Raw genomic sequence first — 25,687 nt, forward strand, 5'->3', positions numbered from 1 at the left:
TTTGAACATAGCCAAGCAGCTCTAGATTTGTTACTTGGGTTCTACTCCTCCTGGTTTCCGCAGAACTGATTATACCCAGGATTTTCCACCTCTCCCGGGGACATCCAAAACCCCCGATGCCCCAATTTTCAGAACACAAGCCCCTTCTTCATCTGGGTTGTTCTCATTTGATAACATTGTGGACAGTATCCTCAATTACCTCGATATTTCTGATCCTCTGAAAAGCATTGTTCTGGCAATGCTTCCTACTGTGAAAACCCTCTTGAAGCAGTTGACATTAAAGTGGCCCCTCCTTGCAGCAATCATCTCCTTCGATGGATAATTTTCCAAACGAGGTCGGGGATTTGATCACTGTTCTACAGTGGAATTGTCGAAGTCTTATTCCTAAGATAGAATCGTTTAAGTTTTTGGTTCACAATAATGATTGTGATGCATTTGCTCTATGTGAAACTTGGCTCTCTTCAGATATCGATCTTCCTTTTCATGATTTTAACATTATTCGACTGGATCGTGAGGATTCGCGTGGAGGAGGAGTACTTTTGGGGATCAAAAAGTGCCATTCCTTCTATAGAGTGAATCTTCCACAATTTCCAGGTATTGAAGTTGTCGCATGTCAGGCTTTTGTTAAAGGCAAGAGCCTTTGTATTGCTTCTGTGTATATTCCTCCCCGAGTTTCGATTAGTCAAAAACAACTTTCAGATATCTGTTCAGTTCTTCCTACTCCACGGTTGATTATGGGAGATTTTAATTCCCACGGTACAGGCTGGGGGGAACTGCATGATGACAACCGTTCTACTTTGATATATGACCTCTGTGATAACTTCAATATGACAATTCTTAACAATGGAGAAGTAACACGTCTGGCTGGTCCATCCTCAAATGGAAGTAGATTAGACCTCACACTTTGCTCTAATTCATTATCGTTGGATTGCACGTGGAATGTGATCCAGGATCCCCACGGTAGTGATCACTTGCCGATCGGCATTTCGATTGCCAGTGGGTTCAATTCGTCGGAATCCGTTAACGTCGCGTACGACCTCACCCGTAATATCGATTGGACAACGTTCAAGACCGCGATAGATGAAGCCGTGTCGTCGGTAGAAGAGCTTCCACCGTTGGAGGAATATAACTTCCTCTCCAATCTGATCTTGGACAGCGCGCTTCGAGCTCAAACTCGGCCGGTTCCAGGAACGTCTTTTCGTAGGAAACCTCCTACCCCTTGGTGGGACCAGCAATGCACTGAGGTTTATCGTAAAAAGTCCGACGCGTTTAAGCTTTTCCGGAAACGCGGAACACCCGAGTATTTCGAAGCGTACTCGACTCTTGAACACGAACTCAAGAGCCTCATCAAAGCCAAGAAACGCGGATACTGGCGGCAATTCGTGGACGGATTATCGCGCGAAACGTCGATGAATACGCTTTGGAACACGGCGCGAAGGATGCGTAACCGGTCTTCAAACAACGAGAGCGAGGAGTACTCGGATCGGTGGATTCTCAAGTTCGCGCGAAAAGTATGTCCTGATTCCGTGCCGGCACAGATGATTCCTCGCGAAACGACGAATTCGGTAGACGAGATCAGCCAGCCTTTTTCAATGCTAGAGCTCTCACTCGCGCTCCTTTCGTGTCGCAATTCGGCTCCGGGGGCTGATAGGATCAAGTTCGACTTGTTGAAGAACCTCCCAGACGTCGCTAAGAGGCGCATGTTGAACTTGTTTTGTCAGTTCCTGGAGTTTAATATTGTTCCAGATGATTGGAGGCGAGTGAGAGTTATAGCCATTAAAAAGCCTGGAAAACCCGCGTCAGATCATAACTCGTATCGTCCCATCGCGATGTTATCGTGCATTCGAAAATTGTTGGAGAAAATGATCCTTTTTCGCCTCGACAAATGGGTTGAGACGAACCACCTACTCTCAGATACTCAATTTGGTTTCCGTAGGGGTAAGGGAACGAACGACTGTCTCGCGTTGCTTTCCACAGAAATCCAGTTGGCTTTTGCTAAAAAAGAGCAAATGGCTTCTGTGTTCTTGGATATTAAGGGGGCTTTTGATTCAGTATCGGTTGAAGTCCTTTCAGACAAACTCCACGCTTGTGGCCTTTCCCCATTAATTAATAACTTTTTGTACAATTTGCTGTCAGAGAAACACATGAGCTTTTCTCATGGAAACTCTACAGCTTCTCGATTTAGTTACATGGGTCTCCCCCAGGGCTCATGTTTAAGCCCCCTTCTGTATAATTTCTACGTCAGAGAAATTGACAATTGTCTAAGTGACAACTGCACGTTGAGACAACTTGCAGATGACGGAGTAGTGTCTATGACAGGACCCAGAGAGGCCGACCTGCAAGGACCCTTACAGGATACCTTAGACAATTTGTCTACTTGGGCTATCCAGCTAGGTATCGAATTCTCCACGGAGAAAACTGAGTTGGTCGTTTTTTCTAGGAAGCATAGCCCAGCACAACCAAAGCTTCAACTTTTGGGTAAGCCGATCACTCATTCTATGTCCTTCAAATATCTTGGGGTCTGGTTCGATTCCAAATGCACCTGGAGATCCCACATTGAGTATCTGAGACGAAAATGCCAACAAAGGATCAATTTTCTCCGAACAATTACCGGAACGTGGTGGGGAGCTCATCCGCAAGATCTTCTAACGTTGTACCGGACAACGATTTTATCGGTTTTAGAGTACGGTAGTTTTTGCTTCCAGCCGGCGGCTAAAACTCACATCATCAAACTGGAACGTATCCAGTATCGTTGTCTTCGTATCGCGTTAGGATGCATGCACTCGACTCATACGATGAGTCTCGAAGTGTTGGCGGGCATGTTGCCACTATCGGATCGGTTTTCGGAATTGTCCCTCAGGCTCCTCACCCGTTGTGAAGTTATGAACCCACTGGTAATCGAAAACTTTGAGAAGCTTCTTGAGCTAAACCCTCAAACTCGTTTTATGTCATTGTACTACGTGTACATAACTCAGGATGTCAGCCCTTCACAGCATAATCCTCATCGTGTATGCTTCTCCGACTTCGGCAATTCAGTTAGTTTTGATTTATCCATGACGCGGGAGATTCGTGGGATCCCAGAACATCATCGTTCCATGATTGTGCCGTCAATTTACGCTGCAAAGTTTGGCCAAGTTGATTCCGCAAGATCGTTCTTCACAGATGGATCATTAATAGAGGCGTCCGCTGGTTTTGGTATTTATAACGAATTTCATAGCGCCTCTCGAATGCTTCAAGCTCCTTGTTCCGTATATGTTGCTGAGCTGGCGGCAATACATTATACGCTAGAAACGATCGCCTCACTTGCACCAGATCATTATTTTATTTTTACGGATAGTCTCAGTTCTGTCGAGGCTATTCGATCCATGAGGCCGGTAAAGCACTCCTCGTATTTTCTCATGAAAATACGAGAGCTTCTGAGTGCTTTATCTTTAAGATCTTTTGTCATCACCTTTGCATGGGTCCCATCTCATTGCTCGATTCCGGGCAATGAGAAGGCGGACTCACTTGCTAAGGTGGGCGCTATGCAAGGCGATATTTACGATCGACAAATCGCCTACAATGAATTTTTCTTCATTTATCGTCAACAGTCGCTCGCCAGCTGGCAAAATAAATGGAGTGAAGGGAGTTTGGGACGATGGCTGTTCTCGATCATCCCTAAGGTGTCGAAGAGTCCTTGGTTCAAGGGGTTGGATGTAGGTCGAGACTTCATTCGTCTGATGTCTCGCCTCATGTCCAATCACTATTCGTTAAACGCTCACTTGTTTCGTGTTGGGCTGGGAGACAGCAATCTCTGTGAATGTGGACAAGGTTACCAAGACGCCGATCACATCCTTTGGTCTTGTGCTGAGCATCGTGGAGTCAGATCTGAGCTATGCGATTCCCTTCGGGCTCGAGGTAGACAACCTAATGTTCCAGTTCGGGATATTTTGGCTAGACGTGATCTGGAGTTTATGAAACTCATATATGTTTACTTTAAGAATACTAACCTTAGATTGTAAGTTTGATTAACCTTGTGTTTAGTTTGTGTATTGTGCGTGTAGTTTTTTTTTTTTTTTTATGTTTGTCTTCAAGATGAATAGAAAAAAGTTCATGTTTTAGGATTAATTAAATATTTGTATAATAAATCATATTTCAAACCTCCTTCTCCCTTTCCCCATCCAAAAAATTGTAAATCTCAACTAACCTCGAGACGACCGCGAGTAATCGGTTCAATTCCTTTAACTCTAGATTTAAGACATGAATCATGTATAATGCAAATGATAACTCGGCTCTGTAAAGTTTATTCGATTGAGCCTGTACAAATAAATTAATAAAAAAAAAAAAAAAAATTTTTGTGCAAAGGTCATAAGCATGCGTTTGTATCATGGGGATGGTGGATTTTAGTAAACAAAGAATTTTGATTTATGAATTTCAGTATTGCAATCAATTTGAAGATTCATTGGTATGTAGCAACCATTTTAATATTTTAACTTAGCATATAGTGAAATCCACTTCTACGGATGCATGTTATTGAATCATAGTTAAAATTAATTTCATGGCTACTGTGATGATGATTTTCTATGGGATTCTGTCACTATAAACTTGATATCTTGATAAACTTCAATATCGAGTTGTAGAGAGTTCACTGTAGATCACTTTGATTTAAGGACCAGTGATGATCATAGCAACCTACACATTTTATATTAAAATTAAAAACACAATCGTACAGCTTGTATTCGGCTGTTTAATTACTTACAGAGTACAAGTGAGAGTTTCCAAAGTAGATCCGATTATTAAATTACAATAAAAAGTAATCGAAAATGTCTAATTACTCTTCAGGTATTATCTTTTTAATATTGATTGAAAATTGTGAAACATTTCTTCAATCTTTTTTTATCGCACTTGCTCAGTTGAAATTGATAAGCATAGGTTGTTTAAAATATGGAAGGAAACCCAAGGGACTGGGGCAGACAAAGTTAAGAAGATTAGTCAGGAAGTGTATGCAGCGTACAACATTGACGAGTCTTGTTTAAATGGATTTGATATCGAAAGGGCTCTGCTTCCGATTTGCAAATACTTTACGAAGCTGTATCACAAGTTCCATCGAAGCGAGACAAAAATGATAAATTGCCACATCCACTACTTCAGAAAATCCTACAAACTCCCCAGTCTCCTACTCTCTAGCCTTCCTTCAGCTAGCCGAGGAAGAACACCGATTTGTTTTCAGGATAGTTCTGATGCTCTTAAGCGCCGAAAGACTGCTAACCTAAGACGAGGTCATTCCGTTAGCAAATTGGCTTACGCTACGAAAATGAAACTACGTTAAAGTGGATCATTAACTGCGGCAAAAGTGGTAAAGGAAGCAACAATGACAACTCCTACTCGAGCATTTAAAATGCTTGTTTCTTGGAGGAATTCCCAGGAGAAGCAAACCGTTCACTATTCTGACCTGGAAGCTCTAGCACTGATCATTGATGCCAACTTAACCCAGTCGCAATACTTGAAAATCCAAGGAGACGCAAAAATTATAAATGTGAACCTTTATCCGTCTTACAACAAAATTGTCATTGCCAAAAAGGAGTGCTATCCGGAGGATCAGTTCATCGTAGTCGATGAAAAAAAAAGCCGAAGTAAATCTTCAAAAACTTTTGGACCATACCTCCAGTAGGATTGTCTTAGTGAACAAAGAGCGTCTTAATGATTTCACAGATGATAAGCTTAACAAGGTTGTACTTTTTTTTTCGTTGATGCGACTTTAAACAAAAGATTTATCTTCTTCAGGTTGAACTTTTGATCAAATATGGATTTGATGGTAGCAGTGGACATCCGGAGTACAAACAACAATTTGAAAACAATGACGGAGAATCCAGTGATTCTAATATGTTTATAACTTCCTTAGTTCCAATTAAGGCAGAAGCAAACGGAAAACTTCTATTCCAAAATCCGAGACCATCATCCACACGATTCTTTAGGCCTGTGAGGATTCAGTTTGTCAGTGAAACGACGGAAGTGTCGATAAACTCCAACAGGGATCACGGTAGATGACAGAACCATTATGGTATGTTATAAAATGGTTTTGACGGTGGTAGAATGAATAAGTTTGCAATTCTGTCCCGGGTAATAAATCATCACAGACCTGCTAAATTTGTAAGGCAACACCGAAATAAATGAATGATCTTGATTCTGTGAAGCAACGCGAGGAGAACAGTGAAACTTTTCAGTTTGGACTTTCTACATTGCATGCCTGGATTAGGTAAGATTTGTTAGACTTACGTGCATTAGGGTTTAATCTAATTTAAATTTTCATAAGTTTCATGGAATACTTTCTCCACGTGTCATACCGTCTTGACATTAAAAAATGGCAGATAAGAGGAAAGGATGCTGAAGGCATGAAGATTCGAAAGAAGTTAATTCGAAAACGTTTTAAGATCGAAATCAGGCTGATTGTTGACAAGCCAAAGCCGGGAGGTTCTGGATCATCGAATGATGGGAATACTGCACGTCGTTTCTTTTCTAATGCTAATAAAACATCTGCAATAACTGGGCTGGAAAGCGGCGCCGGTGGTGTAGTGGTAAGCGTGATTACCTCTCACCCCAGCAGGCCTGGGTTCAATCCCAGTCGGCGCCGCCGGGATGTTCTGAGGCATAACATCTCCGATCACGCCTTCCTTCGGATGGGAAGTAAAGCCGTTGGTCCCCGGTTCATGAGTTGATGGGTCGATAGGTAGGGTCCAGGAGTGGGAGCTGCCTCCCTGGCGTCGGTAGCATTGGTGCTCAGCACGGAAAACAAGATCGACGGAAAACAAATCAAGGAAAAAAAAAAAAAAAACTGGGCTGGATGTAATAGCACTAGAACGATGTGGTGCAATATTGCAGGTAATACAATGGGATTATGATAATTAATTTAAATATGTATATGTTCTTAGGTCTTAGCATGTGGATCAAAAATCAACACAGAACGATTTTCCGATTATTGTTCTGAAACAGCGAGGTATCTGGTTCACTTATACCCGTGGTATTACATGCCAGCTTCGGTGCATAAAATCCTGATTCATGGCGCCCAGGTTATCAATAATTTCAATGTTCCAATTGGCCAGGAATCTAGAAATAAAAATCTCAAGCGATATCGTGATCTCGAACCTTGACTTGATTCGTCGTTTGCTTGTATCGTCGGACCCATCAATCTCCAATATGCGACAAAATCCCACCGCACCGGTTCAAATATGTATACATTAACAGAAAAACCAGCTATTTCTGATCACAACTCTCGGGTAAGCTTAACGAACAAAATATTTGCAAGATTTTTGTCGGTGAGCTTCAACCTTTGTCGGTAAGAACCACTAAATGCACTAAATGAGCGATCTACAGACACTCGCGTACATGGGACCGCCAAAGTGCGTATAGTTCTGGGTTGCATTTTCTCAAACTTTCCCAATAAAGCAGCACGTTTTCAGAAGAACTAAACCTCTGGTCCATGGACAGTTGCATCATGTTCTTTGAAACACTCTGCTTCCTTTCGTTAATATTTGCCGTTTTTGCCGTAAGCATTGCCTCCACTCGAGTTGCTGGAGCTGTTGATGTAGAGGGTAATGTCACAGGCCGAGATGGAAAATGACAGGTGGGCAGGAACTCACGGTCTCCCAGTGTTGGTGAGTTCTTTGCCGTTAATGTTCACGAAAAGTTCATTATTTTGCCATAAAGAAATTCAAAACAAAATTTTTTTTGGGCGAATTTGGATGGTTTTTGACCTGGAAGGTGTACGCTGGTCACAAATGCCGTGCCAAACTGATTTCCTACGCAATTAATCAATCTTTGCTGTGAATTTCGCTAATGAACACGAGGAGCATTTCTTATAGAAAATTTGCCATAAAAAAATGGGCATGGTTCATTTTAGTAAACAAACTAACACTTCTTCCGACTGTGTCACCTCTCTTACTCGCCTAGGTCACAGGCATTGTTGCTTGTTCCACGACCTTCTGCTTCACTTTCTCCCAAAGCTGAAGAAAATGGTCAATCGCTATGGCCTTCTCTTCTTCCGACAAAAACTTTGTTCCAGCGTAATTCAATCTGGAGTCCAGGTAAATGGCCGCCAGGAAGCCTTGTTCTCAAAAAGAGCTTGTTGCCGATCTTTCATGGTTTGATGGTTTGTTTGAGTTTTAGTGGCATTGATTTTGATTGTCCAAAGGTGTCCAGGTATCGTTGAAGTTTGTTTGCTATAAGTTGAAGTCGAGGAACTGGTAAACCTCATTAAATATTGCCGTCATAAATCGAATCGGATCGTGTTGGTCATACGATGCATAACGTGCTTCAACTGACAAGAAATCTCGCTGTCGTAAAACTCTTTCGGGTACGTAGACGTTCAGTTGGGCCAGTATTTCTGCTGCATCAGTTTCACCCAACATAATTTTCGAGACAAACACAGCCTGTGCAATAAATCTTCTACGTTCCAATGAATCAAGCCCAAGGAGCCTGCATCGATGTTCATACGGCGGTAAATTCACAGGATCGTGCCATGGAAGGCTACGAAGAGCATATCTCACAAATTTGTTTTTGAATTGATTCAATTCTACTTATCCAAGTGGACTGATATGGACACCACACGATTGCATTGGATTCTAAAATCGAACGTACTAGTGCACAATAAAGTGACCGGAGGCAGTGAGGATCACGAAATTCATTAGCAACTTTGAAGATGAATCCTAGTTGTCTGTTGGCCTTTGTGATGATACTATCATAGTGAAGCCGATATGTGAGTCCAGAATCTAACAGAACTCCCAAATCACGTATATGATTCACGCGTACGAGAGACTGGTTGGAAATGTTGTATTTGTAGATGATTGGGTTCAGTTTCCGATTAAACGTTATTACTTTACATTTAGGAATACTAATCGTTAATAAGTTTCTTGAACACCAATCTTCGAATTTGATAATCAGTTGTTGTAGCAGGTCGCAATCCTGGATGCAATTTACGATTACGTATAATTTAACATCGTCCGCGTAGAAAAGGCGACATGAGATCTCCGGAGATTCCGAGCTTATCCAGTTTTGATAGCAGTATTCGATGATCAACTCGGTCGAAGGCTGCTTTGAGATCGGTGTATATCACGTCAACTTGTGAGCCGGCATCTAAGTTACGCAAGCAAAATGAGGTAAACTGCACTAGATTTGTGGACACAGATCGCTTTGGGTAAAAACCATGTTGATCAACTGATATATAATGTTTGCAGCTCGCAAACTGCACCTCGTAGATAACTATTTCAAACACCTTGGAGCAAGCGCACAATGACGTAATGCCGCGATAGTTTTCTACATTCTGTTTATCTCCTTTTTGTGAACAGGGAACATAATAGACAATTTCCAGCTTGATGGGAATCTGCATTCTCGAAGGGACATATTGAAAAGAAGCGTCAACGGATAAATCAATGCACTCGAGCAACGTTTCAAAATGCAGGATGGAATTCCATCTGGGCTAACTGAAGTGGAGAACTTCATTTTAGAAATAGCTGATTCTACATGTTGGTGGTCAACAACAAAATTCCTCAAATCACAGGCATTATTTGGTGTATCCCTGCAGGCAGTTGCAGCTTGTTCAGAAGAAGCGATATAACTATTGAATGCACTCTTGAAGTGAGTAGCGAATAGCTCGCACTTTTCAGAAGCGGATTTAGCGATTTCATGGTGCAGAATCATCTCTACAGGTAGGCCATTTTCTTTACGTTTAGAGTTCACAAAAGTTAAAACTGCTTAGGATTTCTCCGAAGGTTGTCTTGTGTGCGTAGAGAGTGAAGTTTGTACAGGAACTGGTTGTTAAGACGATAGTTATTACTGGCACGGGTAAATTGCTGCCTGTAGAAAGGACAGCGGTTTCTACTATAACTCCGAAGTGTTCTCGATCTAATACGTCGTAAATGAGCATTTCCCCACGGTGGCTTTCGAGTGGGTCTACGTATAGGAACATGTTCCGCTAAGGCAGTGTTAACAGTTCGTGAGAAATGACTAACTGCTTCGTCAATGTTCGTTGTCGATTCTAAAAACGTCCAATCTATGTGATGAAGAACTTCGTTCAATGTTTCATAATCTGCTTTTTTGTAATTCAGCTCTGGCTGAATTATCTGCTGGCAACTTTCACTGAAAGGGCGGGATGACCAGTGTCAATGGGAACTAGCGGTTCAATATTTTCAAGCAGCTTGCAATTTACTATCCATGAATCCATGATCAAAACTAGGCCGAGAAGCCGTCCATTGTGCGGTATTTCACAGTATTTTTCAGTTTTTCACAGTGGCGTTTCCTTAAACTCAATCTACCTGTGCACTAACTCTCAAAATATAAACAATTATCAACATTTTGCTTGCGATGGATAGGTATCGAGCAATCATTAATACATCAGTGCATGAACTGACATTACGCTGCTATTACTGCATTTGTTTATTTTTGTGGCCGTACAAATTACATGAGATTTTCGACATGGTTGAAGTGCATCCTCTTGGATGTAATAATAAAATTTATTTTTTGCTGTCTAGGATTCCAGAAAAATTAAGAAACTTGTGGGAAGTCCAGAGAAGTACAGATAAGTCTTACCATGTTAAGGGAATATCCGTGAGCATCCACGTAAGATCTACAACTTCAAAGCAGTTCCATTTACGTCAGAAAAATTGTGAGAACTTTTAGAAGTTCTGAGGACTTCTGAAAAGTACAATGAACTTTAGGGAAGTCCAGAGAACTTCGAGGAATGCCAGAGAAATTCATGAAAAATTCCGAGAACTTCAAGAACAATATTAGGAATATTGCACGATCTCTATGGATTTTGCCTTGTATCTAATATCTGACTGCAGCAAATAACAGTTGGAGATTATTATTCTCGCATAAATTAAAGGCGTCCATTGCCCGTTATGCAGTTTCGTTATGATCGCTTCCCAATGCTTATTTGTGAACGATGCCAGTGAAAAAGTCATGGTGGGATAGAACAGTGATTAGTTGGCGCCGGTGGTGTAGTGATAAGCGTGATTGCCTCTCACCCCAGCAGGCCTGGGTTCAATCCCAGTCGGCGCCGCCGGGATGTTCTGAGACATAACATCTCTGATCACGCCTTCCTTCGGAAGGGAAGTAAAGCCGTTGGTCCCCGGTTCATGAGTTGATGGGTCGATAGGTAGGGTCAAGCTGTGGAAGCTGCCTTCCTGGCGTCGGTAGCATTGGTGCTCAGCACGTAAAACAAGATCGACGGAAAACAAATCAAGGATGTGGGTTCAACTCTCGTTTTATATTTTACCCATACAATTAGAGGGAACTGAATTGCGTGTACATGCAGTCCTATGTCACAATTATGGGCGCTCTTGAAAGGGGCGCATAGATTTGGGGCGCCAGATGTAACCAGGTCTAAATTTACAGCACTGATTCGGTTTGCCCAATTCGTCCTGCCACCGTAAAGAAAATAAATCCAAAATGAGAAAGCATTAAGTGGTAGGTATACCTACAAACCGTGTATCATATTGAAAACACTTTCAAAAACCCTGCCCAAAAAAAAGAGTGTTCTCTCCGTAGCGTCCCTCCCACACAGTCCAATCTGATGGATAGTTCCTTGCTGAATAATGAATCGATATCGAAAGAAGAATATAAACGATCCTGTTAGGTAAGAGTGATTTCGTCCCACCGATTCATCCTTTTGCTGCTTACAGTCGTCCCAATCTCGAAACAGACACAGAAAAGGAAAACATCATCATAGATCGCTCCGAGGAAGCAACGAAAAAAAAAATCAACGGTAATCGTCTCAGAGCTTGGCTATTCCGCATCACAACTCACACAGAGCAGCCAGCGTCCCATTCCAGAACCGGATTCGGGCAGGCCCGAGCTCCAGAGGATAAATGCTTCCGAAGCATCCATCCATCTATCCATCGCATCTGTCCATCGCATTCGTCCGGAGCGTGCTGCTGATTTGTGTTTGTGTCTAAATTGAGCCAAAATCGGATCCAATTTCGAAAACAAGAAAGTGAGGAAAAATTTCTGCTGTGGTGATTGGTGTGACTGATTTCCAGCACGGGCAGGCAAATCCGATATCCGAGAATCTGCTCGGATTCGCATTCTCCAATTTCGCTCCGGTACCCCCCCCCCCCCCCCCGGGTGGTGCGGGTAATGAATCATTTTGAATCCGAAACCGAAGGAAGGCTGGAAATACAAAATTGCAACCGAACCGAACAACCGGATAGAAGACACTCTGGGCGAACCGGAGCGTTTGTGATTCTTGGTTTGTTGTGTCGTTTTCTAATTTCATCCCGGGGCGGTTTCTCGCCTGGTGATGAGACGGAGCGGAAATCAATCGGAGCTTGGGATCAAATGAGCGGAGCAGCAGCCCCGAGGCACAACTTTCGCCTTCGTTTTCGTTTGGCACGAGCGCTGAGGAATGTCGGTAGATGGTAAGGGATTTTTCCTAGGATTGGAATTTTCAGGCAAGGGACAACGACGATGCTTTGATGGATCGATGAATGACACACTGATTCGGGCTGTACACGGCCGGATCTAATTAGTTCCGATGAAGTGGAAGTTGTCAACGATTTGATTCACTCGATAATGATTTGTTGGACCTGGAAAATTTCGAAGATGATACAGAAATAGGGTTGACTGTTATGGGACGAATTTCGAGCAAATTTTCCCAGTTTGCAGCGCCCCATCAGATACCAGTTCAAAATTTGTGGGTTTAAGGGCTTCGTCTAGTTAAGTTTTTGCACCAACAAGGTTATCCTGTAAGTCCTTTAAATTTTAACTGGATTCTTTGGTATTGCCCTGGAAATTTCATAAACTTCCTCCTCTGAACATGCCCACATTGTTCTTGCCCTCGAAGTGGTGGAAATCAAATACCCTGAAGATAGGTCGACTTACACTGCAAGTCTTCTGAATATGCTATGGAAGCCCTACGGGCTTACCCTGAAAGATTTCTGGGCTTACCTTAGGAATTTGTGATGCATTGCTTGCCCTAGCAGATCACTGAACTTGCCCTGAAAATTTAATGATGTGCTCTGAAAGCTCTTTGGACTGCTCTGAAATTTTGAAGTGTCCATTGTAACCCTTTCAGAAAAGTTAGGTTACGCTTTTATAGAACCATTAAATTGTGCAATTGTCAAAAAGCCTAAAGTTTCAAGGAAAAAATATAAAACATATATTACGTTTGCATTCTGGTGAATGACTGCTGTGAGAATTGACAGAAAGAATCACAAGGAGAAAAGTATGTATTATATTGCAATTGATGAATCTACGTTACGGTCGGCCAGCAGATTGAAATGATGTGAAAATGGGTATGACGTTTTGCTAGCTGTCAAATCGTATGGAATATTTTTTAGTACATCATCACTTTTGTGGTTTTGGATTTCAAACCTAGGTTTCGCATGCACTGGTGCAGTTTCGCGTAGATTCATCAATACGTTAACGTAAGCGTCACACAACTATTGCAAAACCGTCAAACCGACTGATTTAAATCACTCAGCAAAATAATATCTCACTCGGCTATTTAACGTTCGGTTTTTTACATTCAACCGGGTTCTCCCTGGGTAGAGAAAATTGTTCGGCTGCCTTTAAGTTTATCCCTCGTTTCTACTACACTGTACCAAACCACCGTTCTCTGTTCGAATGAAAGCTCAGGCCATTCAAATCGAAACATCGAAATCGCCTTTTTGAATGATAGCTGCAACCGGATGACGGTTGTTTTGAAATCAGATGATTTTCCTCTCGAATAAAGGATGAACATTGTTATGAGAAGGGATAGGGCCTTTAGTTGGAATGCGTAATGCTCTCTTCAGAATGATAGTCATCTTAAATTGAAATGCATTTAGTATTGGTTCAGCCCCTTAACGCAAATCATTCAAAACGATGATGTAAATAGTTCTATTGAACGTCATTTGCTGCTCTGAGCAGACAAACGAGGTGGAAGCATAGCCATCGCTATCAAAGGTGGTACGAATATTGGTAAAGCGTGGAAACCGTAGTTTATATATTTCGTGGTGGAGGAAGTTTCCTCGATCAACAAGTTATTTTTATATCCATTATGAATGGCTGATGTTCATGGCTGTTCAATATGGAACTGTAAACAATCGAATTAATAATCTATAATCCAGAGCATTTGTAATTGTAAGTCATCTTATATTTAAATGGTTGTCCTCTGGGCCCTGTATGTTTAACAGCAAATTTTCAAATAAATATCATCCTTTATTTGGAGAACAGTCATCAGTTGATTACGAATCCAACCATAAGGAAATCATCCGAAATCGACAACATATTGTTAAAGGGCTCGAGCAATACAATAATCAGTCGAAGTATTGCGGATGTTTTCGTTCAGTGACTGCTGTCATTTCCCAGCCTACTTCAGGAGGCACTTGGTTGGGAAAATTTACACTCGTTCGGAAATCTGTTTGTTGGGTGAGGATAGCTATTTTGGCTATAAGTTTTCCCATGCTTGCTTAGGAGCAGTCCTCATAGAGATTAGTGACGTTTAACGCACGCACACTAGCGGGTGGATCGCTGTGTAAAGTTGTTTATTATTTTCCTCTGGCTAACCTAAACAATGTATGAAATAAGATCTGTTTTAATGAGTTTGACAGCGCTTTGTTATGTATTTTCCTCGGATATTCACTAACACGCTCTCATATATCGTACCAATACAACTGGACGTGAAAATCTCTATAGGTAGTCCCAAAATAACGCCTTATTCTTATATTGCGAAATTTTTCTTCATTTAGACTCGACCGATATCAATTTCGTCGTTACGATATTTCGCTATCGATTTCGCTCTCACTTTTTTCACCTTTCTACGTACATCTTGAACATTGTTGACAGAATGGAAATCAAGTGAAAAAAAATGAAAAAAAGTTTGTTGTTGTTTGTTTTTCGTGAAATTTTGAAGCCGCTCGAAAAGTTAGCTTTTAAGTGATTTATTTTATACTGTTTTAACTGTTTTACAACAAAATTGGTAAGATTGGTGATTTGCAAACTAAAATTCAACCGATGTAATAATATCATCTTTGTAGGAAGCTTCTGCAAAAGGAACGAATGGCTTCCAGAAGGGCATCCCGTAACGATGATGGTGAGGATGTAGACAAGGAAGATGGCAATGAGAACGAATGGCGGATCAACTCGATGACCCGTTATTCGAAGACGTTCAGGTTCTCGACTATGACTGGAGCGACCCCGACAGTGATCCAAGCCATGAGCAGCCTGATGCACCTGAGCACGTAACTCAGCCGAAAGGAAACAAATCTCCAGCGTTGTTCAACTGTCGACTGCTGGTGTTTCTGCGTGAATTTAAAGGTCAGTCCTCCGGAGCTCATATTGCGCACTGGAATGTAGATGGAAAGTCGCTCAATGACTTTAAGACGAAATTATGGGAGCTATGTAGACCACATCTACTTCGAGAAGTAATTTTTAATCAGCAAGACGATAGAAGCGCGGTGCCAGCATGGATGGATAAGGATTCTCCGGAAGAATAAGATTTGGTGAGGTTTGCCATTTTTTACGAGAAGCAAAATCGTAAGTAACTTCGCTGGACAAACTGACCACCACGTTGCTTCAGAACTGGAAAGGAAAAGAAATTCAGCTGCTGTTGCATGTTTATTCACTGTCCGTAAGTTCCCGTAAGATTTTCAATTCAGTGAAGCAACATTTGATTGACCCATCTGAGCGCGATAAGGCAGGAGCAGCCTCAACCCAAGTGGTCGTCGATTTATCTAAGGATTTGTGTGAACGACATGGTCATCTTTGGGATGGACACGAAATGGCATGGACAATGTTGGCATCAGCCATACTTGCTTCGCCAGCTCATACGCGTGAGAACATGATTAATTCAGTTCCTCCAAAGCATCTGCAACATCTTTTCAGAACACAGGACGGTCCGAAAATTGAAAGTGTGAAGCGTGGGTTGGCTGTAGCTCACAATGTAAATGCGTCGTTTTGTGAAGAGATCACAGCACTGAAGGAAGCGTTTTCCTCACTACAACTACAACTTTCATTCGTGAAGCATCGCATCGAAGCATTGGAGCAGCGTGGACGCATGAGTGATTCATTCATAAGTGCGATGGAAACTTCAATGGAAGTTTCCGAAGGAGAGTTCAGTCGACATATTGCTGGACAGGTAGTTGACATGGAGGATGTAGACCACGAATAAGCCAACTTGCAAATGAGTTGAGATAACTTGTTTTAATGAATAAAGACAAATACATTGTTTTACTATATTTTCTATTTTATTGGTTTTCAAATACGAAAGATCAAAGAAATTAGAACTTTTCTGCATTGATTATGTTTCATTCGTCTGTTTCAATATTCTTGAAATCAGACACATCTGCAACCGAAGGATCAAATTTTCCTCCTCTCAGGTAACCACACTTCCAAAATAAGTTAGACATGTTATAATTTCTAAAGGGAGCCATCACTTCAGCTACTACTGGTTTAATTCCTTTCTTTACACATTCCTGATAGATAGCTTGAGTTTGTCGCTTGCATAATCCGAAAACGACTTCAATAGGGTTATAGAAGGGGCAATACGCAGGTAGAAAGATAGGGAATATTCCAATTGATCGAAGATATTCTATGATTTTCGCACTGCAGTGAATTTTCGCTCCATCCAATATCCATATGGAATGTCTACCCGGATAGCACTGAACATGGCCCGTTTCCAGAGCAAATCGTCGGCAGCATTCAAAAAAGTTTAGTTGGTTGAATGTTCCGTTGGTAGAGAAGGCTTCAAGCATTCCGTTTTGCCCAATGAAACAAAGCAAGGATTCCCTAGGCTTCCGCACAAATTCTCCTCGAAACACTAAGCGGTGGCCTCGAACTCCGTAGCCCCTGGAGCGTAACATGGATCTGTTATCGAAACTTACCTCGTCTAAAAAGACGAGGTTGTGGTAGTCCCACTGAATGCACGAAATTTCGTTGAAAAAACGGATTACATCACTTTCCTTGATTTGAATTGCACGACGTTCCAAACATTTCCAGGTCAAACCAGCGTTATGTATGATGCGCCAAATGGATGAAATAGATATTGTCGTCTTGAACTCCTGCTGGAACCGCTTTCTAGATTCATGTAGATAAAACGTAGGATTTTGTAGATACAGGTTTATCAACCATTGTCGTTTTTCGGGAGAGAATTTCACAGCATCCCTTTCGTAACTTCGGCGAGAATAGAATCCGTCCTCCTCGTATCGCATGATCCAATTTGTGATTGTGGACTTGTGTTTGTGATAAATTGTTGCTAGCCGCGATTTGGACAATCCAAGGAAATAATATCCATATAAAACATGATATATGGTATTCACTGACGCTCTCTGATCTTTCACAACGGAAATAATAGATGCCATTTTACGCAATAGTATTTATGAAATAGTTACGTTTTTAGTTGAACATCGATGTTAACTGATGTTTCTTTTATTTACAAAATTTTAATGATCAAGACACATGACGTAAATAGGGAAAGGTGGTAGCTTTTGACATTTGAACCATCTACGAGCTCCCTCAATTTCGTCTCTATAGTATAAATATTCGTGAAAGACACAATAATGAGAGAGAGAAGGATTAGTAGTTTCCATTTAATTCCACAACTTTATTTGCTTATCCTTGACAAGGATAAGCAAATAAAGTAGTGGAATTAAATGTAAAATACTAATCCTTCTCTCTCTCTCTCATTATACAGGTTTTCCACTAAGACGCCCACATTCATCAGGATTTGGCCTCATTCTTCTTCTTCGCATTTCAAGCTTAATGCTTGTCGCATTTTAGCTTATTGCGTGTTCTAGATGCACTTTCCACAGTTGTTAATTGAGAGCTTTCGATGTCTGTTAGCATTGGGCGATCTAGTGAATCGATTCATTTGTTTTTGATTTTTAAATATGACACAAAAATGTTTCAAATATAACGGATCATAGGAAAGTTGGTTGATTGACATATGATATGTTATAACATATCACTTATAATAGTAATTTAATGTGGTGATTATATAATTTAGAAATAAATTGTGTGGTACATATGCAGTAAAATGTGTAACACACATACATGATGAGAATATTGTAAATTAGTATTTTGATTTCATTTGACATATGGATACTTTATAAGTGTTATTAGTGATTTATCAGGTTAGAATCAGGGTTCTGCATGTTCGATACAACGAAAAGAAAATGAACTCTCCGCATAATCGCTTCACTTCGAACAATATCATTTTCGTGTAAGTCATTGTGTTTCTTGTTATCGATTCACGGTAAAAATTCCTCCTGTCAAACATGACTTGACTATCGCTTGTTTCGTTCGTCAAGTGCGTCAGTTCATTTCATTTGGAGCAAAGATTTGTTTCAATTGACGTCCCGAAAAGTCTCAAATGCCCTACAATATGGGTATATTCGGAATGAAGATGACGCGAAGGTGTCAAAAATCGATATCAGTCGCCATTTTGGAATCCAATATGACGGAAAATGAGCTCAGAAAAAGTGTCAAATATCCTAAGATATGGGTATTTCGGAACGTGGACGACGCGTAGATGCCGTAAATTGACATTCGACGCCATTTTGGAATCCAAGATGGTAACCATCGGGTTGCATGAATAGTTTCAAATATCCTACAATATGGGTATTTATCAAACGGGAAATGCTGAAAAACGATATCCAACGCCAATTTGCAATCCAATATGGTGGCCATCGGGTTTCAGAGAAAGTGTCAAATACCCTAATATCTGGGTATTTTCGGAATGAAGATGACGTGTGGATGCTGAAAATCGATAGTCGACGCTATCTTGAATTTCATCGGCATCGGACATCGATTACTGGCCTCTAGATGTCACCCCGATTTCGAAAATACCCACATTTATCGGTATTTGAAAGTAGTTCACACTTTTTCTGACCCAAAGTCACCATCTTAGATTTTAAAATGACGTCAAACATCGGTTGCTGGTCTCTAAATGTTACTGGGATTTTGATTATTCACCCGGTTCTAAAAAAAAAACCCAGTATATATGGGTATTTGATAGAATTTCCCACTTTTTCTTAAACCGGAAGCCTCCATCATGGATTTCAAAATGTCGTCGGATATCGATTTTCATTCTCTTTCAAAAACCATCCCGATTCATAAAATACCCATATTGAGGGTATTTTACAGTTTTGTTCACTTTTCTGCAATGGAGACCACCATATTGGATTTAAGAATGGCGTTGCATATCTATTTCCTATCTCTAGACGTCACCCCGATTCCATATTGATGGGTCGGCATTAGTGTTTCGCACTTTTTCTCGTAAATCGTAAAATGTCATCGGATATCGATTTCCGGCCTCTAGACGTCACCCCGATTCCCAAAATACCCATATTGATGGGTAAACAAACCACCCGACAGTGATTAATTTGACATCCACGTGCACCAAGCGCTTAAATTAACCGAGTGAACAATCAACAAAGGTCAGAAAAACTACGCGAATTTCGATCAAACAGCTTCGCTTCAATGCGAAAGTAAGCTCATTTGACAATGCAAGACGAAATGAGCACGAGTCTTGCCAAAACAAACAGGACAAAAACTGAACGAAAGTGGTTCTGTTGATGTTGTAGGGGATCTGCTCGAAGAGACGACAGAATGACTTTCAATTGAAAGTGATGGTGACAGCTTCGTCGTCGCTTGACGATTTTCGATTGAAAGTGACTTTGTCGGGCCCGGGTTAGAATATTCGTTTTATTGGTATTAAATGATGAAAGGCAGAAGTGGAAGAGAATGCGAAGTACTATACGAAGGCCGTACAGAGAGACGATTATAGAGCTTTTTGATGTTTAATCGGCGCACACTACTGCACCATTATAATCGAATGAGCGCGAGCAAGAGAGAAACAGATTAGTGGGAAAACAAATCGTCGTGTGTGCTACATAGAGAAAGACAATTAAACGTCAAAAAAGTCTATAATCCAGAGATGAACCAGCCGATGGCTGAAAGTCTCTTCAATAAAGAAAGATAAGATAAGATAAGTCTAAAATCTTCTCTTTCTCGTTCTAGCGTACTGAACTGTCACACTGGTTGTTTGCAGAATCCATATTCAAAGCAAGTGATGTGCAAAAGTGAAGACAAAAAAATCAATATTCAATTTCAAATGCAAATCCACTGATTTTTTTTTATCGAAACAAAAATCGAATGAAAAGGATCGATTCACTCGATTTTTGTCGTATTTGAGATCGATTCAAAAAATCGATTAATCGAACCAAAAGAATCGATCTTTTGTGTTTCGATCCTAGATCGCCCATTGAGTGGCAAATACAATCATACTCAGTCAAGGGGGGAGGTGGCTGTCAAATACGAACAATCGTCGCCTACCTCGCATAACTGGTTCCAAACGTAAACAAGCCATAAGAAACCTACAGGGTTTGTTTACGTTTGGAACCAATTTCATACAAGAATGATCAGTATGCTGATTTGACAGCACGTCCCACCCCAGTACTCAGTACGGTTTTATCCACTCTCTCACTCTATATAGAATATTCTTTTACGTTCGTTTGATCCCAGCATGGGAAAACCACCGCGTGGTGATCCGGTTGCAAGCTCGTCCGGGAAGCGTCCCCGACAGGAAACCGCCAACGCTCAGTCGGCATCGAAAAAACTGCTGTCAAACAACCGGTCCGTCATTCTAGAAAATGTTGATGAAACGCAAATAAAGAAAAAAGAGAAATTACCACCCTTCAGGTGTATTCAGATCTGAGCGATATTTCACGCGCGGAGAGAGATTTTGCGAAGGTACGAGAGGGAGAAAAGTACTAGTTGTCTCTCTCATTCCAACGCAAATTTTGCTCCGCTCCGCTAATGTACGCTTAGATCTGAATACACCTGAAAGGGATTCCCGCCCGGGCTTCGGGAGAACATTAAATTCTACATCGAGCAAAGCTTGAAGTGCACCATGCGCATATCCACTGAAAGCATCATGCTGATGGTACCAGCAAGGAAGTACTACAACGCCATCGAAGAGCTGCTGAAGCGGCAAGACGCTCAAGGTGGTCCTGCGTGGACTGCCCGACATGGAAATCGCCGCGCTGTCGGATGAGCTGAAGAAGAACGACCTAAAGCCGTCGCAAGTATTCAAGATGAATCGACACGACGTCACCCGTAAGTACCGTGACCAGCTGTATTTGGTCCACATCGAGCGGAACACAACGTGTTTGAAGGACCTGCAGTGTATTCGGGTGCTTTCCCGCATCGTGGTTAAGGGAACGCTACCAAAGCTCAAGTTTGAGCTACCCAATGCTCAAACTGCCTCATGTTTGGGCACGGGACCAAAAATTGCCACATGGCTCATCGCTGCAACGAATGTGGCAAGGAGCACGCACCTGAAGCAATCGACAGGATGGAGAACGCCGATCCACAATGCGCCCACTATGGTGCAGCACATCAAGCTACCAGCAAGTCTTGTCCGAAGCGTTCGGAATTCATGGAAAAAGGTTCCGGCACGCAATGAGCAGAATTTTCCCGCCATTAGCCAGTGGCGTCCGATTCCGGTTCTTCCGCCACTTCGGCTCAACATCCGTTTGGCTGCTGCTGCTGCATCGGTCCCGCCATCTGCTGAGGTGCCAAACCCTTCGGCTAATCAAAGCCGCCAGTCGAGATAACGCCCCACCATCAAACGAAAACGAAGAGCTGCTCACAACAGAGGAACTCATAACCATCATGGCAGAAGCAATCCTCATCAAGCGCTCCTGCAGAACCAGAACCGAGCAAATTCTTGCTGCATCACGTTTCATCTACAATTACGGACCGTGAAGCCATCAAGATCGCCAACTGGAACGCTTGCTTGCTCAAGAGCAAGAACATCGAGTTCGTTCACTTCCTCAACGAACGAAACATCGACATTGCCGTCATCACTGAAACCCACCTGAAGCCGGAGGTAAACGTTTACCTGCCTGACTTTCGGCGCTTGAGACTTAACAGAACCAAGAGGAGGGGGAGTAGCAGTTGCTGTGAGGCGTAACATCAACTGTCACCTGCTGCCGTACTGTCAACTCAAAATTATCGAAGCCATCGGGGTTGAAGTTGGCACATCGCTTGGCCCCAGCACCATCATTGCGGCTTACTGCCCCAAACAAGTCAACAACAGGGATGGGTCGGCAGCGGACCTTCGACGAGATATCATCAAGCTGACTCGGCGGTGGCAAAAATACATCATCGCTGGCGACCTGAACGCGAAACGCCAGACTTGGGGCAACAGTCGACGCAACCAAAACGGCACAATCCTGAACAACGACCTGCAAGAGGCTCGCTACACCATATTAGCTCCGGACTCTCCCACCCGGTTGAGCCGGTCTGGCGTACACTCCACCATCGACTTCTTCATCAGCAAAATGGGAGACAACATATCGCTAGCTGTGACACACCAAGAGCTGAGTTCGGACCACTATCCGCTGGTGGCCGATGTAGGCTCATCCGTCAACCGATTCCAAGCTTCCCGACGCAACTACCATCGTGTCAGCTGAGAGCAGTTCCAACACTGTGTCGACTCCACTGTCGACTACGGTGTCCTTCCGGAGACGCCCGAAGACGTGCAGTATCCAGACAGGTGAGCAATACTCTGAACCTTGATAGAATTACCAAAGATCTCATCAGACTCCGTAACTCCATCCGAAGGCAATACCAGCGTTCTGGTTTGCGTGTCTTGAAGACCCATTGCAATCGTCTTACAAAAACCATCCAAGCCAGGATGGTGAACCTTAGAAATCAGGATTTTGCTATCAAGATCCGCTCTCTCCCAGGTTGTGCAAAGCCTTTCTGGAAACTAACGAAAATCCTTAAAAACAAGCCAAGACCCATTCCACCACTGACCCCACTGGACCATCCTGGCGACACAGTGGTTCATCTGATAACTCCTAAAGAGAAGGCTGCCGCGATAGGTCAACACTTCGTCAGCTCCCATAATCTCGGACAAAACATCGTCAGCCCTCATGAATATGAGGTTGCTGAAAATGCAACCAATCTTCTTCAGATTCCTAACATTTTTCCAAAGGAATCCGAGATTACGGCTGACGAACTGTTGGCCTATATCAAATCATCTAAAAACATGAAGGCCCCTGGTTTCGTCAACATCCTGAATCTGGAACTCAAACACCTGAGTTCCACATTCTACAACCATCTGGCGCTGATTTTTAAACTGTGCCTCCGACTTGGCTACTTCCCCTCATGCTGGAAGTCAGCTAAAGTCATACCCATCGACCAATCAGCCTTCTCTCAGGGTTATCAAAACTGTTTGAAAGAGCAGTCTACCACCGGCTCCTAATATCTGCCGAAGAAAACAACTTGTTACTCGAGGAACAGTTTGGCTTTCGGAAGGGTCGTTCGACCGTCCACCAGCTGACTCGAGTAACAAACATTCTCAGACGGAACAAGTCTGTTTCGAAAACATCTGCCATGGCGTTGTTGGACGTTGAAAAAGCGTTCGACAATGTCTGGCATGCTGGCCTGGTGTTCAAATTGTAGCAGTATGGTCTTCCAATCTTCCTAGTGAAGATAATAAACAACTATCTATCGGACAGGACGTACCGAGTCCCTCTGAATGGTATCACATCGGATGCATTCAACATCGGTGCCGGGGTTCCACAAGGAAGCATCCTTGGCCCCATTCTATTCAGCCTGTTCACCTCCGATATGCCGGCTCTCCCTGATGGTGGATCGTTGTCTCTGTTCGCAGATGCCACATCCATCGTCTACAAGGGTAGGGTCATCGGAGCTCTGACTGCCAGACTTCAGAGAGGCCTGGACGTCCTGTCTGAATACTTCAACAGCTGGAAGATCCGTATCAACGCGGCAAAGACCCAAGTCATCATCTTCCCACACTCTAAATCTCCCAGACTTGTTCCGTCGGAGAATAACAAGATCTGCCTGAACGGCACAGTGGTGGAATGGTCCAAAGAGGTCGTGTACCTCGGGCTAACACTAGACAGCAAGCTTCTTTTCAGGGAGCACGTTGACACAACGAAAACCAAGTGCAACATCTTGATTAGATCGTTGTATCCACTTATCAACACGAAGTCAACCCTGTCCCTGAAAAATAAGCTTGCTGTCTACAAACAAATCATCCTTCCCGTAATAGAATACTCGATGAAACGAAATATTCTTCCTAAAGTAAGTGTAAAATTCCGATGTGAAAATCCAACATTGTAAACGTAAATGAAAATGTACGCTTAATAGAGATTAGTGACGTTTAACGCACGCACACTAGCGAGTGTAAAGTTGTTTATTATTTTCCTCTGACTAACCTAAAAATGTTTCAATCAGATCTGTCAAAATGAATATGACCACGGCGAATGAGAACGACCCAAATTTGTTTTAATTATGTTTAGTTCACTCATAATCGCCAAAAGTGCAGGAACTCAGCGATGAGTAAATTAGCCTCATACTTTCCCAGGTTTTTTCCGGGATTTTCCAGGGAAAAAATCCCGAATTTGAGAAAAGTAAAGATTGGATTCACTCAGTCTATTGGTACTACTCCGAGACTGAATAAAATTTTCGTCAATTTCCTCATTTTCCGGCAGATTTTTTAGGTTTTCCACAGGAAACCATGAGACAAATTTTACTCATCACTGAGTTCCTGCACTTTTGGCTATTATGAGTGAACTAAACTCAAATTTGGGTCGTTCTCATTCGCCGTGACGATTTGTTATGTATTTTTCCTCAGATTTTCACTAACACAGGGGGATTTTCGGGATGCCTACCGATTCACAGACTACCGATTTTTCACTTTTCCTACCGAGAATCACAGATGTTTAGTTATCTTGAAAAATGTTCAATACCTATGTGTTGTTTTCCTTGTAGTCAGAATTAGCGTTATAATTAGAAATCAAGACCAACTATTGAAATGGCCTCAACTACATTTTGTAAACAAATCTTGTAAGGCCATTTTCTCACGAACCGAAGTCCGCCAAGAGAAAACAACATAATGAACAGGTAGATGAAATTCTCCTGTACCCGATTGTGGTTTAGGTTTGCGAATGTAGGTTTCGGTTCGCGAGAAAATGGCCTTACAAGGTTTGTATACAAAATTGAGTTGAGTCCATTTCAATTGTTGGTCTTGAAATGTTGATTTCGACACATTTAAAGCAGAAGAACTGAAGGACAGGGGGGGCCCCTCCCCGCTCGCAAAGGTTTCAAGTATCGGGAAAGCCTTCTTCATCACCGTTCGAAAAATTCATGCGAATTTCTGCGAGATATAGCGCACATAAAATTAACGCTAGATTTGGCATAAATTTACGCAATATTTCGTGTAAATTTAAGTGCAATATCGCATATATTGGCAATATTGTATGCAAGCTTGTAAACGATTTCGCTGTTTATGCCAAGTATAGGACAAAATTAAACGAAGGGAGATTTTACGCGATAGTTAAAATTCATAATTTTTTTTTTCTGTGCAGATGGCCTACCGATAACTACCGATCAAAGTTTTGAGAAGCTACCGATAATAAAAAAATAATCTGGCCACCCTGGCACCAATACAACCGGACTTGAAAATCTCTATTTACCGGCGAAAATAATACTTGATGAGTAAATGACAGCCGAATGAATCAACGAATCACCCAATAAAGAATAGGTGCGTCAAAACAAATAACTGTCCAATGTGAAACAAAATAAACCATCCTCGCCCAGCTTCTTTTTTAATTCTAGCATCGAGTAAAAAAGCACTTCCTCAGCATCAACTCCGACAGAAAATCGACGAAGGATATCCCACATCACAATTCCTTTT

The 25,687-nt window shown here is 42.1% G+C and overlaps 1 protein-coding gene and 1 pseudogene across 4 annotated transcripts in view; one reads left to right on the forward strand and one right to left on the reverse strand.

The window, feature by feature from the left end:
• side (sidestep) overlaps positions 1-25,687 on the reverse strand; it is a 671,279-nt gene that overhangs the window by 67,694 nt on the left and 577,898 nt on the right. The gene's annotated exons all lie outside the window — the stretch shown is intronic.
• LOC135704120 (uncharacterized) lies at positions 15,084-16,123 on the forward strand (annotated as a pseudogene).

This window comes from Ochlerotatus camptorhynchus, unplaced genomic scaffold (genome assembly GCF_037179485.1).
Source record: "Ochlerotatus camptorhynchus isolate MF236.1 unplaced genomic scaffold, CSIRO-AGI_Acam_v1.1 ptg000231l, whole genome shotgun sequence".
NCBI classification, from domain to species: Eukaryota; Metazoa; Arthropoda; class Insecta; order Diptera; family Culicidae; genus Ochlerotatus; species Ochlerotatus camptorhynchus.